Source organism: Oryctolagus cuniculus, chromosome 6 (genome assembly GCF_051225735.1).
Source record: "Oryctolagus cuniculus isolate XC-2025 breed Fujian yellow rabbit chromosome 6, ASM5122573v1, whole genome shotgun sequence".
Classification (NCBI taxonomy): Eukaryota; Metazoa; Chordata; class Mammalia; order Lagomorpha; family Leporidae; genus Oryctolagus; species Oryctolagus cuniculus.
The window spans coordinates 149,726,053-149,743,318 of record NC_142872.1 but is presented as its reverse complement, the minus strand read 5'-3'; the positions used below and the strand labels follow the sequence as shown (position 1 = coordinate 149,743,318).

Genomic DNA, 17,266 nt, shown 5'->3' with positions numbered 1-17,266 from the left:
GAAATCTACCAACAATAGATGCTGGAGAGGATGTGGGGAAAAAGGGACACTAACCCACTGTTGGTGGGAATGCAAACTGGTTAAGCCATATGGAAGTCAGTCTGGAGATTCCTCAGAAACCTGAATATAACCCTACCATACAACCCAGCCATCCCACTCCTAGGAATTTACCCAAAGGAAACAAAATTAGCATATGAAAGAGTTATCTGTACCCCCATGTTTATTGCAGCTCAATTCACAATAGCTAAGATATGGATTCAACCCAAATGCCCATCAACTGAAGACTATATAAAGAAATTATGGGACAGGTACACCATGGAATACTGCACAGCAGTTCAAAAAAATGAAATCCTGCTGTTTGCAACAAAATGGATGAAACTAGGAAACATTACACTTAATGAAATAAGCCAGTCCCTAAAGGACAATACCATATGTTCTCCCTGACCTGTGATAACAAATAGAGCACCTAAAAGGTAGTCTATAGAAGTAAAATTGACATTTTGAGAAGCAATGCCTTTGAACAGCCCTTGTCTCAACTGTTGAGGAACATTTTCCCAAACTGAGTTGATCATATGTGTATAAAGTTAATTGAAAATAGATCTTAGTAAAAAATAGGAATGAGAATAGGAAAGGGAAGAGGAAGAGGGGTGGGAGAGTGGATGGGAGGGTGGGCACTTTGGGAAAAATCACCAAGTTCCTAAAGTTGTAATTATGAAATGTATGAAGTTTGTATTCCTGATATAAAAGATATCTGGAAGCAAAGAAGTTCAGCATCACTGGAGTGTGCACTATGGACAAACTAATGAACAGCCTTCTCGGGTGGGAAAAAAATCCAGCAACAGCGAAGCATGGAAACAGCTCCTCCAGCTCTGCCAAGTAAAACAACCAAGAAAAAGGGATTAAGGAGACCCCTTTACTGGTGGTTGGCAAACTCTTTTTTGTAAAAGGCCTTTAATAAAACTTTACACAATCAGGTAGCAGACAGGATTTGACCTGGGCGGGGGGAGTGTCACAGTTTGCACACTGCTCTGCTGCTTTAAACCCAACAACAACAAAAAAACACATAATACATCTGTTCATAGTTATTTAAATCCTGTCTCCAAATTAGTGAAATCTCTCCTGCTTTTTTAAAGAAATCATCTTCAGTTGCCAATATATAGGACAGTGTTCATGTGATTTATCTCCTGCATTTTAACCATAAACTACTTGAAGTGCTTTTCGGTTTGGAGAAAACATGATGCTGATGAATGATATTTGATAGAGATTCAACATCCATATCAAAGTGTCAACTTCACTTTCCATGGGTAAGAGGAAAAGTAAAATGCGCTTATTCAAAACCAACAACGTTGCACCTTTTATGCGCAATGGAATATTATTGGATACCAGGAATACAAAGGCCTGTGCCTTAAAGAGTTTAAGCCTGGTGGGGAATTTTAGAATCTAGAGAAATGATTGACACTTGAGTGTTACACTAATGGGTGGGAGGTAGGTATTAGAGAATCAGAATCAGGTTTGGATAGCTTCAAAATGGAACAGGTCAAATGAGCTCCAGCGAATGATGGATAACCAATGCCCAAGGGAAGTCCCCAGTTTGATTAAGAGCTCATTCTAGATGCTCTAGAAGATTCTGTAATCATCAAACATCTCCTAGGGTACACACAAGGACTTACAACTATTCTCCTTTCAACGAATGCCCTCTTCAGTTTGCCAAGTTGAGTTCCTGGTGGCTAAATTTGTGACTGATGGATCCAGGAGTCAATAACTGACCCAAGAAAGGTAGAGCAGAAAGTCTTCAAGGACAACCATCATCAATTCCTTTCCTTGTCTTACACATATACTACCCTTCAGATCAAGAGGTGCAGTCAGGGGGCCGGCGCTGCGGCATAGCGCGTAAGCCACCGCCTGCAGTGCTGGCATCCCATAGGGGCGCCAGTTCAATTCCTTGTTTGCTCCACTTCCGATCCAGCTCTCTGCTGTGACCTGGGAAAGCAGTGGAAGATGGCCCAAGTCCTTAGGCCCCTGCACCCACGTGGGAGACCCAGAAGAAGCTCCTGGTTCCTGGCTTCAGATTGGCACAGCTCCTGCTCTTGTGGCCATTTGGGGAGTGAACCAACAGATGGAAGACCTCTCTCTCTGCCTCTGCCTCTCTGTAACTCTTTCAAATAAATAAATCTTTTTAAAAAAATTGCCCTTGCTCAAATCTGGGCTGGTCTTTTTCTTGACTAATAGAATGCGGCAGAGGTGATGCCCCTCAGAAGCAGCTCTGCACCTTCCATCTTCACCCTTGGAAGCCAGCTCTGGGCTATGAGGAGGCCCGAGCAGCCCCACGGAGAGGCCAATGCGGACGAGAACTGAACTCTCCCAGCTGATGGTTCAGTGGGGCAGAGCCCAGGTGGCCGCCAGCACCATCCTGCCAATCATGCGCACGCATCGACCTGGAAGTGATCCTTCAGGCCCACTTCAACAGCGCCGTCCTTGCTCAAATTTTTGGGCCGCAGATCACGAAACGAAGTTGGTGTTTTAAGCCTCTGAGTTTGGGGTCATTTAGTATTCATCAATAGAAATAGGAACGTTAAAGTAACCAGTCTTTCTCTCCCAAGAATTTGATATTTGGGCTGGAGGTAGACAGATCCTAGAAATGGTAGGAGCTGAGTCTCCTAACCTTTGGTGTGTATTGGAATCACACGGAGAAATTGTGTAAAATGTCAAGACTAGGCCACCCCCACCCTAATCTCTGATCCAGCAGTATCGGGATCCCAGGCATATTTTAAGCACGCATCCCATATGATTCTGATACCACATACTAAAACGATCATCTAGATTCTCAGCTTACAGAACCAACGTTCGTGTATACTCAGACCTCCCTTCCCCTGTGTCCTCAAGTTGGCCTTGATTTGAGCCTCTGACAATCCAGTCTTGGCTATTTTAAGCCTCAAATCTGGTTAGGCCCCAGAGTTGAAAAAACCCATGTCACAAAAAAAAAAAAAAAAAAAACGGCAGAGGAGACGGTGAGTCCTCACTAACCCCACAGTTCAATCAAAGTTGAACTTGAAGGTCTAATCGTCCCCCTAATTTTTTGAATCCTAAAATACCAGGGGTTGCAAGATTAAAGGTCTCTATTTAAAATACAACGGGGAATGTGTCATAATCCTTATTGTGTTCTCCAAAAGTCAAATTTCATCAGATACCCCGAGGACTCTTCTGGATTCTATCACAGACAACAGGATTCTCTCAGCAGGACAGGCAGGCTGGGCCTCCTGGGACGCTGGGTTATCTGCAGACAGAATTGCAGAGGGCTGGGCAGTGTGTGTGAACTCCGGCTCAGGCCGACTGCCTCAGGGGAAGATTCTGCGGCATTCAGATAGGAAGCCTGATTTACAGTGCCCAGACTCCCAGAGCTCTGCTTCGGTGAGATAGGAATCAGAATTGGGAGCCAGACGGGCAAGGGGGAAAGTTAGTTGGTGGACTGTTCTCCTCTTCCCAGCTCAGCCCAAAGAGACCCACGCTGTGTAAGTGGGCATCGGGTAAGTCCCAAAGTGGTAAGCCTGCAGCGCTCCGTACATTCAACACCAGCAAACCTGGAATGGAATGCACTTCCGCGTCCTTCCCCAAGCTCGCTCGCTGTGACACCTCTCTCCTCACTTGACCGCAGGCTTCACATCGCCCTGTGGTCTTCCTCGAGGTGGCTGACTTGGGAGAAACAAGCGCTCTGAACGTGTTCCTTCCATCTTTAACCCACCCCTCCCTGTGGCCCTTCCCTCTGGATCCTGCCTGAATCGCACTGATGTGGTGACTCACTCTTTCCGTAGCACTAAGAGGGGATCATTTTCTTGTTGTCCTTAGGTTCTGCTTTGCAAGTTAACAGGGAAACTCCTGGAAGAAATGCCTCTGGGTGGCTCGCACCGGGCTGGCGGAGAGATGGGAGAGTCTAAGGCAATGCACACTCCCCTCCTGCTGCCAGACACACCTGAGGGCCTGAGGAGTCTCTGGTCCTGGAGTAGGAAGCGCAGCTCCTTGCCACATGTGAGCATAACTGAACACACCTAGATTTGGGAATAAAAATAGCCTTTGCTTCTAACTTGGAGCTCTTCTCCCCTGCGAAAAACTAACCAAACTGACTTTTTAGATCTGAGCAAAACAGAACCATCCCCAAAAGTAAGTGCTAAAAAACGGAAGCCTGGAACTCACCCTCCAGAACGGGACTGGCTGTTCAGTGGCACATCTGGGAGGGTCACTCCCATTCAAGGCACATCACAGTCCCTGGTCTTAACTCACTGCGCAGGCCACGGGGGCACAGAGTCAATGTGCCTGACCCGAGTCGTCTCCCCCACTCACCTGGGGGTGGAAGAAATCCCAACTGGAAGTCAGAAAGCTTGACTTTTGAATCCAGTTCTGCTGCCGACCGTGAGGTCTTTACCACAACGAGAAACCTTGGAGATTCCCTTCACCCTGAAGTACCTAGGACTCCAAGATCAAAGGGCTCTGGTAAAACCAGGAGTAAATGCCCTCACGGTCAGCCATCGGGCATCTCCCAGCTTGGCATGCCCCGCTTTCCACAGATCCTGAAGGACACCACAAAAGACCAGTAATTTAACGAGGGCGAAGCGGAGAGAAAGGTCTAGAAGGTGGGAGTCTCTGAAGGGAGGAGGCTGAAGAAAGGGCATGGAGTCCATGGGAGGCAGAAAGCTCTGGGTCCCGAGTTTGGCAGGACCAAGAGAAACAAAAGGAACATACAAGGCTCGGAAACTAATTGTTCCCATTTCCTTTTCCTTAAGAAAAACTACAAGGAGATTGTTCTGATAAGAGATCTCCCAGTGATTGGTCATTGAATGATAAATAGCTCAGGTAATAATGATCCCAAGGCATTCTAAGCCCATGTCTGCCCCACCCCCCAACACCTGTGCAACTAGCTGTTCTCTTTCCTCTTTGAAAAATGATGCTGACTGTTGTGGGGCCAGGAGAGGTGGGGAAGGAGAGACAGGGGGAAGATACCAAACAGGTACCCTTAGTCTGCACCCTCTCTGCTCTGGGCACTGTCTGGGGGGCTTTACACTGATTGGTTCTCCTGCTGAATCGTCCTGACACATTTGCAAGCCTACTGCCATTCCCATTCTACAAATGCGGATCACGGAGGCTCAGAAATGTTCCAGTTGCCAAGTATCACCCAGCCAGCGATGGGAAAAGCCAGGATCTAGAGCCACATCTGGGGAACACCAAAACCCATACTCTCTCGACAATGGCCACCACAGGAGTATCAGCAAATGGGTTGTAGCTCTCCTCTTCCATGGCAAGCCGAGGGAGAGTCACTGTGAACAGTCCATGAGGGCTCGTGATTCGCCAGCCACTGTGCTAGCTGCCATGGTTCATCACGACCCTATCAGACAGCTAACGTTGTCCTCACTGCACTGCCGAGAAAGCAGAGGTTAAGCAACTTGCCCAGGGACACAGAGATCTACGCCAGACGATCTGACACCAAACACCACAGTCTTAACCACTGCACATAGCAAATTTATTTTGATCCAATCCCCCATAAATAAAGCCTTGCTATTTCTCAGAGCATTAGGAGGGATCAGGATAGAGGGGATTTTACTGTGATCCGGGCCGTTGACAGACCCAGAAATCACTCCGTGACAGAAGCTTGGAGTTACCAAGGCGTGGATGTTTTCAGAGGCAGGTCAGCTCCGAGGCCATTAAGACTCAAAACTTTCCGAGTCTCTGATGTTCTCAAGTTCACAGGCCAATCTCACCCAACCGGGACACCACTGCCATACCCCATCACGAATGACACTCTGATCCTCCCCGCTCGGGGCCTGGAAAAGGTTGCTGGCCTCTTGGCAGAGACGGGAGATGGAAGCAGGCAAGAGAGGTCAGAGGAGGAAAAACTCGGCGTCTGTGTTTTGTAAGATGCAGAGGGAACCCGAACTCATGAGAGAACAGCTTTCCAAAACTGTAGCCGAGACCTATTTCACAGACTCTCCTTGGCCTTGCAAGGGATTAGCTGCTAGAGAACATCACCGCTCTGTTTACAAGCTCGTCCACCGCCCTGCACGTAGACGTGACTTTCTGCATGGTTACCTGGGCTGCGGAAACTCGAACAATTCCCAGGGTCCCTGACACTAGACAAGGAGCAAGGCCTGCAGGGGCACTGGCTTTTGGTGCCTTTTCACGGTCAGTCTGGATAAAAATTCGTGTCTTCGGGGCTGGCGCTGTGGCATAGTGGGTTAACGCCCTGGCCTGAAGCGCCGGCACCCCATATGGGCACAAGTTCGAGTCCCAAACCAGCTCTCTGCTATGGTCTAGGAAAGCAGTAGAAGATGGCCCAAGTCCTTGGGCCCCTGCACCCACATGGGAGACCCGGAAGAAGCTCCTGGCTTCGGATCAGCTCAGCTCCAGCTGTTGTGGCCATCTGGGGGAGTGAACCAGCAGATGGAAGACCTCTCTCTCTCTCTCCCCGCCCCTCTGCCTCTTCTCTCTGTGTAACTCTGATTTTCAAATAAATAAAATAAATCTTTTAAAAAAAATCTGTGTCTCCAAGAGTGTGCCCCACCCTGCAAACAGCTAGCCTATGCACTTCAAAAATAACGGAGGGGTGAAAAACGAAGGCTGAGCACCTGTTTCAGATTAAAGGACATTAAGGAGACAGGGCCACCAAATGCAATGCATGGTCCTCAATGACATTTGGCCCCAAAGGGGAAATTGCCCTGCAGGCTGTGTGACTGGAGCCATTGGTAAAATCTGAATGTGGAGTGTACGTTACAGACTGCTGCTATGTCAAAGGTCCATCTGAACTTGTCCGTTGTACCGAGACTGAACATAGAAATGGATGTGATAACAGAGCCTTGACCCACAACCCCAGCAGCCCTGCCCAGGAGAGCAACCCCTCATCCAGATGGGCGGCCTGCTCTAACTCAGTCTTGCAGGAAGCCTGGACTGCCACCTCTAGTGACAATGGTCCAAGAAGCTAGACAGTAACTCTTGTAACAATTGGCCCCAAGTGGCCAGCATTTGATTAGTAACAAGCAGCCTCCCCAAGCTGTCCTGGCTTCCAATTGCAGGCCAACCAGAGAAAGCCAGCTAGATCCCATCCCTAACCTATCACACAGGATGCCCAGCTTGTAGTGAGCCACCTCCACCTTCCCTGGGCCAACAGCTGCCAATCACAGCACATGTGAGCCCTTGCTTTCCCACTTCTCAGCCTGCCTTGGGTCTCTGCCAGAACCCCAGTGTTGGTGGCTGCCTCCCTGCCACCACGCAAGCTCAGAACAGCCTTTGCCTTTCTCACTTGATTGCCCTTAGAACTCAGATGGTTTGGATAATGACTATATAATACATATGGAGAGGGAGGGAGTGTGGTGAGGAATTAACAATGGATCAATCTCGGCTAAAGGAATGAGAGTCCTTCATTCTTTTCTTGCAACTCTTTTATGCCTTTGAAACTATTTCATAATAAAAAGTTTTTTTTAAGTGTCCCCAGCTGATTGTTTACATCCTGACCAAACAGCCCACACCTGTTCACCTAAGGCCCCGGATGGCGGTCGGGTGTCTTGTCTGTATCACTTTATCACGGGACCACAGACGTAGATGCCAGGGCACGCTGCCCACACCCAGCATCTTCCTAACCTTCCTTGGCAGTTAGATAACTTGGATCCTTGGCAGCTCAGGGACTCTCAAAGCCCTCCCTTGTTTTCTCCCGGAGCACAGGGCACACAGGCACTGGGCTGCTGCTCTCACTAGTAGCCCTCGCATGCTCCCTGGGCCGTGTGATGCAAATGGCTCATGAACTGAGGATTGCAAGGATGTTTGGAAATTGGCCATCAGTTTCTTACAGCTAAGCTGAGTTCTTGGAACCAGCTGGACTTAACTATTCGCCTCCAAAGCTGGTGCCTATCACTGTTCCCTAGCCACGCCTTCCAACTCTACTTTGTTCCTTGCAACGTACTGCAGTGCCCTCTGAACGTTTTAAGCCTCTCTTATCCCTTCACGCAATGGTTCTTAACCTTGGCTGCATCGTGGAATCATCTGAGAAAGCTTTGACAAGCACAGACGCTGGATCCCATGCCCCAGATATTCTTATTCACTTGTTCCAAGAAGGAGCAGCCTGGGTGTGTGTGTGGGGGGGGGGGGGGGGATACTAAGTGGTACTTATTTTTTTTTTAAAGCTCCCTGAAAGATTCCTAGCTACATTTAGAGTCTAACGTGTGCAACCAAGATTGAGAGCTACTGCTGTAACACACTGTCTGTAGGAAAGATGGTCTGACGTGTTCAGGGATAAAGGGGCAAGGTGACTGCCCTTAGCCTTCAAATGGTTCAGAAAGGAATATATACATCTACAGACACACACACACACACACACACACACACAGAGCGAGCGAGTGAGCGAGCGAGCATCAGTGAAGTGCTGCCCTCTTGCCGGTCATGTCACCTCCTCCGGGTTTGATGTCCCTGAAACCCCCTCATGGGTGCTGTTTCCCCAAGGTGCTGAGGACTCCCTTGACCTTTACAAAAGCAACTTATCTGAAAGGTTCCCCCAACAACACACTCAGGAAGGAACCCTGCGAAAGCCTGTTCCAGTCAACAACAAAGGCCATCACTGCAATGCCCTGCAGGTAAAGTGCCCCCAGCTGTCTTTACACCACGGTGCACTTCCCCGGGACTGCACAGAACAGGCCGGCCGGCCAGATGTGTTCAGAGACACTGAAAACTCACGGGGCAAACTGATGATGAAACAGCCCCAGACTGACAGCAGCAGGCGGTAGCCTCTGCAAGCAGGCGACTGCGTGGCCAGCTGGCCTCGCGGTCAACTCGGAAGAGAACAAGGAGATCCAGCACCAAGACATCTGTTGAAAGACCTGTGGCTGGTGTTCAGAATGGGGGCCAGGAGATGGGGAAATAGCATGCATTTGCCTGGGCCTCAGTCTGAAAAGTTCTAAGAATCGTGCAGGGGAAAGTCTAAAAATGATGGGTCCCTACTCCCAGCCTGGCTGAACGAAACCAGCGTTTGTCATCTTCATGCAGGACCTGGGTGTTGATCTTTCTTAAAACTGCCCGGAGAATCGAATGTGCTATCTGCTTGATGTTGATCACCTCTATGGAGAACTCTCTCTCCTCACCAGCCAGGCAGGATGCCACAGTCCCCAGGCCTTCAGAGCCACCACTGCATAGCCCCAAGATCCACCCTACCTCCCTCTCTTTCTCTTCTCACACTCTTGTCCCATTACACACACATACACACACACACACAGGCCCACAGAGCAAAGTCCAAGCATCACTACCCGTTTGCATCACTAGCATCTCTTGCCAGAGCCCTATCCGTATTTACACTATGAGTTTCTGGGAGCAGGTGTCTCCTCTTACCCCGTGGGCTCACCTACAGCATCTAGCAGTCTCCTGCTCAACAGAATCCAGGCTCCGACTGGGTGAGAGCTGGTAGATCTTTTCGGCAGAAACCATCAGAAGACAGATACCCCGAGCCCAGGCTTTGGTGTCCTGGGTGGGGTCAGAGAGTCCTGGATATTAAGTGCCGTGGACTGTTTTTTGAATCCTGACTCAAGAGTTATGAGCTACGTAAAACCTTTTCTCTAAGCATCAGTTTCTGTTCCAACCAAACGGGAATAATATTCATAGCCAACTCACAAGGCAGTTAAAGGAGGCATACAAAGCACCTGACAGAGTAAATATTCAATAAACGCCAATTGTTTTCAATAGCCATGGCTGTGGGCCACTGTCTGCTCTGAAATGTAAACTTGACTGTGTGTAACGTCTTTTCTAAATACATAGTCAACAAAAGCGGCGTGCAGATGGTTTGGAGTCACCGCTGTGGCTAGCTGATGCTCCGGCATCCCGTCCAGGTGACCTTGTAATTCCAGTAACAACCACTGTCTCTTCACAAGGAGCACCCACGAAGGATCAATGCCAAGACTCATCTGCTTCATTCTTCCCCCACCACAGGAAACAGAGCAGGTGGCAAGCACACTGAGCTCAGTTCTAGAAATCCGGAGCCTTTGTCTCCTCTGGAGTCTCAGAGATGCCCAAGGACCACCCAAGAAGGTCTCGGGTGTGAATGACGTCAGAAGTGCCTGCAGAGCTTGTGACAAAGGCAAGGGCTGGCCCCACCCCGGAAGACTCTGCTTCTCTGGATCTGGATTCCTCCGGCCTTGACTTTCCTGGTAAGCAGCCCGGGTGATTGAAGCGAGCGCCTGGAACACAGTCTCGTAGGATGACAAGCACAGGACTTGAGCAGCGGTGTGGGACTGTGGCGAGAATGTGGCTTCTGACACCAGACACATTAGTTTCTGTTTGAATCACTGTATTAGTCCAACACCACAGACTGGGTAACTCTGAAAGAGAGGGGTGTATTCTGGCTCACAGTTTTGGGGGACCAAGCCCAAGGGGCTGCTCCTGGTGATGACCTTCTAACAGTCCTTGGGTGGGACAGGGCATCACATAGCAAGAAACAGCATAAACACAAGAGTCCATCTTCTGGTCTCTCTCCATCTTCTTACAAACTACCAGTAATCCAGCCGTGGGGCTCTACCCTGAGGATTTTGTCTAATTCCAGTCACCTCCCAAAAGGAACTTGTGGCCCCCAAACCCTACCACCACTAGCCAGTTCTCCCAAGAAGATGCCCACAGGTGCTGGAGAACGGCAGCTTCTGGGCTCTCAGTCAGAGTCCACTTCTGTCTTGGAACTCCTGCTGCACCCAGAGGCAGGTGGATCAGGCCCACTGTTCAGGTCACAGTGTCCCTGGCCCATTGAATCTCAGATGATGCCTGACATCCTCTCTCCTGACCCCGTCCCAGGCTCCACCGAGGACTGCAGTACACAGTGCTGTGGTCTTGGTGTGCAATGTCCTTCACAGAGTTTGCATCCATCTCTGTCATGTGGCCACTTCCTCTTCCCCAGGGCCAAGAAATAGGGGAAGGGAGAGAAGAAGAAAACAAGCCCCTGAACCACACAGCTCCTACTGGATGCAAACCCTCCTCCCTCTCAACAGCAAACCACGGCCTCACCGACTATGTGGGCACGTCCACCCCCTCTCCTTCCTATATGTCCATGCCCCACCCCCGCTGTCCCACCTGCACACAGTCCCCGGGAAGGATGGCCTCTGGACAAACCCAGACCTGACCACAGCCAAGAGAAAACCCAGTCTGTAAGTCTTCCAGCTAGGACCGCCACCTCCCATGGCTCTCTGAGGAATCCCAGGGAAGCTCTGGATCGGAAGGATGTTGACCTCAGAAATGGGAAACGATAGCCCCAGGGGAGACTGAGACTGCAAGGGGTCCATGGGAACTCTCTGCACTGCCTTTGCAACCTCTTCTGCAAACCGAAAATGATCTCAAAATGAAGAGAGGGAGGGAGGGAGGGAGATAGGGAGGTAGAGAGGGAGGGAGGGAGGGAGAGAAGTAGAGAGGGAGAGAGAAGGAATGAGCCAATGGAACAGAGTCCCAGACGTGAGAAGCCTGCCTCTGCCTGGTAGTCCCGGAAGGCTCGGGGCACCAGGCCCGCTGGAGGTGCACCTACAGGGCTTCGGTCAGCACTGTGATTCCGATATTAGACTGGGTGTCTCCCAAAGGTCCATGTGTTAAAGGCTTGGTCCCAGGGTGGTGCTACTGGGTAATAGTAAAACCTATAGGAGGTGGGGCCTGGGGGAAGATCTTTAGGTCACTGGGGATGTGCACTTGGAAGACAGCTCTCCCCAAAGGGTTGTTATAAAAGCCTGAGTTTGGACTCAAACTCTCTATGTACCACCTCGTGATCCTTCCTCCAACTCAATCTCTCCCTCTCTCTCTCCCTCTCTCTCTCCCTCCCTCTCTGCACTTGCATGTGAGCTCAGCCACTACCATTCTCAGCCCTCACTCAATGCCAAACCAGTGGGGCTGTCTGACCTTGGACTTGAACCTCCTGAGGTTCATTTCCTCAGGTATTTCATTGGTAACAGAAAACTGACCAATACAGCTAATCTAGAAAATGCCGTAGGGCAAATTTGGAGGACTGCTTTAGGGAGACAAATTAGAAAATCCACCTGTCCCTGAGCAGACACAGAGTCAGTGTGTGTTGAGAGGAACGTGAGCTGGATTTTAGACCCAGCTGCCCCCCTGGCCTGTCCCTCAGAGTACATGAAAGGCAAACGATAACTTCAAGGTGACCTTGTCCTTGAAGAATGAGTTGGTGGGAACCCGCGAAACAGAAGGCAGACAGCATTCCGATCAGGAGAACCACATGGACAGAGGCCAACAGCTGCGGCAAAACTTGATTCCAAGACTCCTTTCAACCTCCTGCCAGGCAGGAAGTGGTTCCAGAGTACAGGGGATCTGGGATTCACAGGTCTGAGCTGTAAAACAATTAGAGAGCAAGGAAAAAGGCCCGGCTGTCAGAGATCTCTTTCAAATCTAAAAAGGTAGGGATGGGAGAGCCAAAACGACAGGTTAGCTCTATTAGTGGCAGAAGAATTATTCAGTAAGCTTCAAAAATGTGGGCAATACCATGGGACTCCTCCATCATTTTAAGAAAAAAAATAGCCTCATCTTCTAAATTAGGATCCAGAGACTGAGTCTCTCAAAATCATCACGCTTAGCTCTTCCACTCCATCAGTGAGTTGACTGGATCTGCCCTCCTCTGCAATAGACATCCCGCACCCTCCCCCAGACATGAGGCCCCAGGCCGAGCATGTAATCAGACCACACTAACCACAGACAACTCAAGAGGTAGCACACATGTGAGTGTGGGCTTCTAGAGTCAGTTCCCTGTTCAAAAGAGCAAGCCATTTGCTCACCCTAGCTCTCCCAGATGGAAGTCACCATGCCATGACTGATAGTGTGACGTGAGAGGCAAAGGATTTCCCAACGCGGCCTCACTACAGCCCCTCCCCAAGAGGAGCAGGTGCTATAAAAACCACTCCCTTAGAAAATGGCAATGTCTCCTTGTAATTCTTTACAATGCAACCATTTCTAACATTTTGCCGTATTTCTGTCACACGTAGGTTTCTATATACACACCTATATACTGGGTTTTTTTCTTGAAAATTGGGATACTGATGTCACAAAATGTGGGATTCACAACAGGAATTATTTAGTGGGAAGCTCAGAACTAGCCCCTGGGTGTGTCAACGTGGAGACAGCTGGTGACCCTAAAGAGTATTTTAAGATCAAAAATATGCCTAAAGTGTCAGAGCAGTTTCAAGACAGAAAGAGTAGGAAACAGTTTGCATTACCAGTAAACGGCAATTGTTTTTCTAGTATCTACCATAGAGGAACTTTTTTTTTTTTTTTTTTTTTTTTTTTTTTTTTTTTTGACAGGCAGAGTGGACAGTGAGAGAGAGAGACAGAGAGAGAAAGGTCTTCCTTTGCCGTTGGTTCACCCTCCAATGGCCGCCGCTGCAGCCGGCGCACCGCGCTGATCCTGGCAGGAGCCAGGAGCCAGGTGCTTTTCCTGGTCTCCCATGGGGTGCAGGGCCCAAGCACCTGGGCCATCCTCCACTGCACTCCCTGGCCATAGCAGAGAGCTGGCCTGGAAGAGGGGCAACCGGGACAGAATCCGGCGCCCCAACCGGGACTCGAACCCGGTGTGCCGGCGCCGCAAGGTGGAGGATTAGCCTATTGAGCCACGGCGCCGGCTCACCATAGAGGAACTTGAACATACTGGCACGGTACAACACACATGAGAATGCCCCTAGAAGCACTGCTCAAAATGGCCCCAATATCATCAACAGAATAGGTAAGTGGATGTGGGTACATTAATACAAAGGCATGATATGCAGCAGTGAAATTTCTTGGTCCATGAGGACATTATCAGCCAAGCTGGAAGCCATTCATGAACTAATTCATTTTGACCACATCTATAGCAAGCCTCTAGTTTTAGAGACACGCCCTGAGACGGAGGGCTGACCTAGTGTGGTAGTGAAAATGGAGGAAGCACCTCGCAGTCCATCAGAGAACGATCACACCAAATCCAGTCTCAGTAAAGAAGGACCTAGAGTGGACGACCACATTCCAGAGCTGTGCATCTCAAGTCTGCTTTCATCCGGCCACTGCCTGAAACCATCTTCCTGCCTGTTGGATGCCTATAGTGACTGTGGCTATGAGAGCTCCCCCTCCTTGGTGTAAACCATTTGGGGGAGGATACTTTTGTCAATGAACTCTTTTGTCAATGAACTCAGCTGCTCAGAGTCTAAGCAGTGATCCAGTACTGTTGCCCTTTCCCTCGACTATTCCACTGCCTGGAGGACAGCAAAGCGCCTGTCTGTGCTTCATTCAGAAAACCAAAGTAGAGCGCGTAGAGAGCTCCTCTAGAGTATTTGTCCACTTCTCACGGATGAGCCCAAGTACGGTCTTTTGACATCCAGCAGGCGAAGGTATTCAAAGATGTAATTCTGCACGATAGCTTTGGAGGTTTTAAGGTTGTAAGATGCAACCATTTTTAACATTTTGCCATATTTCTGTCATATGTAGGTTTGCCCTACAATACTTACACAGGCGTCATTGATGGACAAGTGTCGCAAAGTAGACATAGAACTTCGGAACGGCCCTGTGTCATTTCTCTTCTCCGTTCTCAGCATCCCAGGCTTGCCTCCGAGTTTAGGTCCTTCCGTTTGCTTCTGCAAGCAGAGAGCACCTACCTGAAAGGGTTTTAATTGAAGATCAAGAATCTTTTGCAGAATTACAGAAATTTACTATGTAAACGCTGGTGGGATCTTCCTACTAGTGTAGCTCCTGGAAGGTGCTCTCTTCATTTATTTAAAACTACCCATGCAATTATAAAGTGCAATGCAAAAAAAAAAAAAAAAAAGTGGTTGCGTTGCTACCACGCTGGACTGAGCTCTCGGCTCCTGGCTTCAGCACACACCCTCACCCCCACCCCAGCCATTGCCGGCATTTGCTGAGAACACCAATGGCTGCGGTTGAATCTCTCTGTCTTGCCTCCCTCCCTCCCTCTCTCCATATATGTGAGCAATTGTTTAAAGGAAGAAAGAACTGAGACATGTCTGTAGGACAAACAAATTGCTCTCGGAAGTCACTTCCTTCGGAGGCCCCTGGGGCCAGCCCAGCCCTGTCACTTTCATTTCTTCCTAGCACTTCTCACTTCGTACGAGCACCGTGACGCTCTACACTCCACTGGGTGACGGCTGTCTTCCCTACAGGGACACAGGAGAACAGGAACTGAAGAGGTGAAGGCGGTAGAGGTAAACTACTGTTTCCGTTATGTATGTTTAGGGAAGAATCGAAATGTAGCACGAGACGACTGAGGAGTGAGAGGCCTCTTTTCTAAGTGGCATGTATTACAGTACCTCTGCGTGATGGAGGAAGCCATCTGGAAAGGGGTCGGGGGGAAATATGATGCCAGGTTCAGGAGAAAGAACACCAGGAAAGCTAAACGCTCAAGAAGGAGATGGGCATAGGACCGGCACATGAGTGTGCAGATGGGCCTTAGCCACAAGGGAGGTCCAGGGCCGAGGGCAGGCAGAATACGTATGGGACAACTGCAGGGAGGGCCCACGGCTTTGCAGTGGGAGGAATAGGATGTGCTCTTCTGCCTGTTTCTGTTTTCTCCCAGTGAGGTTCAGGAAAAGAATATTAAGGGTTAAAGGAGGGGCAGGCACTATAGCATAGCAGGTAAAGCCGCTGCCTGCAGTACCAGCATCCCATATGGGTGCCGGTTCAAGTCCCGGCTGCTCCTCTTCCAATCCAGCTCTCTCCTATAGCCTGGGAAAGCAGTAGAAGACGGCCCAAGTCCTTGGGCCCCTGCACCTGCGTGGGAGACATGGAAGAGGCTCCTGGCTTCAGATCGGCGCAGCTCTGGCCGTTGCAGCCAACTGGGGAGTGAACCAGCAGATGGAAGACCTTTCTCTCTGTCTCTCTGCCTCTCCTTCTCTGTGTAACTCTGACTTTCAAAAAAATAAATAAATCTTTATTTAAAAAAAAATAAAAGGATTAAAGGAGAGAAGTAGAGAAACAGCCCTCTGGGCAAATGGGATGGAAATTGAGCAGATGCCCACGTGCAACTGAGGGCCCTTGTGTTTCTCAGGGTTCTCTGGAGAAACAGAATCTATAGGAGGCACACAGAGGTGGAGAGAGAAAACACGCATTATGGGAGCCGGTTCACATGACTGCAGAGGCTGAGAAGTCCTGTGATCGGCCATCAGCGAGCTGGGGCCCGGGAAAGCTGAGAGTGCCATTCAATGCAAGCCCAAAGGCTGAGAACCAGGGTGGCCAGGGTGCAAGGTCCAGTCCAAAGGCCCAGGAACGGAAGCACCAATACACAAGGGCAGGAGATGATGTGGGTCCCCACCTCTGGAAGACAGAATTTGCCCTTCCTCCACTTTTTTTTTTTTTTTTTTTTTTTTTTGACAGGGCAGAGTTAGAGAGAGAGAGAGACAGAGAGAAAGGTCTTCCTTTGCCGTTGGTTCACCCCCAAATGGCTGCTACGGCCGATGTGCTGCGCCAATCCGAAGCCAGGAGCCAGGTGCTTCCTCCTGGTCTCCCATGCAGGTACAGGGCCCAAGCACTTGGGCCATCCTCCACTGCACTCCCGGGCCACAGCAGAGAGCTAGACTGGAAGAGGAGCAACCAGGACAGAACCCGGCACCCCGACCAGGACTAGAACCTGGGGTGCTGGCGCCACAGGCTGAGGATTAGCCTAGTGAGCCATGTCACCAGCCTCCTCCACCTTTTTGCTCTGTTCAGGTCCTCACTGGATTGGCGGGCACTCAGCTGTGCTGGTGAGAGCAGTCTTCTTTACCTGGCCGCTGACTGAGATGCGAATCTCTTCCAGAATCACCGGGGCAACTCTAAGCCTGGTCAGGGTGACACATAAAATTAACCATCGGAGCCCTCTTCAAAATCAGGTCCCAATGTAAAGGACAGTTGGTCAGCATCTTCGAGTGTTTTTCTGCAGCTGTGTTCAGCTACTCGGTGCAGGCAGGGAATAGGAGGAGAAATGGAATTTCGTCAGTTGAACAAAACAGACCACAAGGGGCTGGCTGACAGGGCAGACCATGGACTGGACGCCGGACAAGGAGGGAAGTGCATGGTCACCACGCATAACACCATCTTCAACTTTAATTCCACTTGTGCTGCTGAGCTATAGCTTGTGCTTACTCCAGCAAGGCTGTCTCTTATCAGCTTACAAATTTTGCTTTTGAAATGTCTATAAAGATACGAATGGAATGCCCTTGGGAAAACCAGGCTCTTTTTTTTTTTTTTTTCAATCTGTCCTGATAGACTGCTGGGGTTTTTGAAAGAATACTGATAAGACCCGGGAAAGCCTGGG

General features: G+C 49.7%; 2 long non-coding RNA genes across 8 annotated transcripts in view; one reads left to right on the top strand and one right to left on the bottom strand.

The window, feature by feature from the left end:
* The window catches only part of LOC103348125 (uncharacterized), a 168,660-nt gene that overhangs the window by 83,084 nt on the left and 68,310 nt on the right, over nucleotides 1–17,266 (bottom strand). For 4 of the 7 annotated variants that reach the window (XR_016236577.1, XR_016236576.1, XR_011389321.1 and 1 more), the window contains one exon: nucleotides 14,469–14,615. This is a non-coding gene — a long non-coding RNA (uncharacterized LOC103348125). Of the gene's footprint in view, nucleotides 1–5,561; nucleotides 12,333–14,468; nucleotides 14,616–17,266 lie in introns of those variants that run through there. The other 3 variants (XR_016236579.1, XR_016236578.1, XR_011389323.1) reach the window with 3 other exon arrangements.
* On the top strand, nucleotides 3,006–6,521 carry LOC138849979 (uncharacterized). Its single transcript, XR_011389326.2, has 2 exons — nucleotides 3,006–6,168; nucleotides 6,301–6,521. It is a non-coding gene; the product is annotated as an uncharacterized LOC138849979 (long non-coding RNA).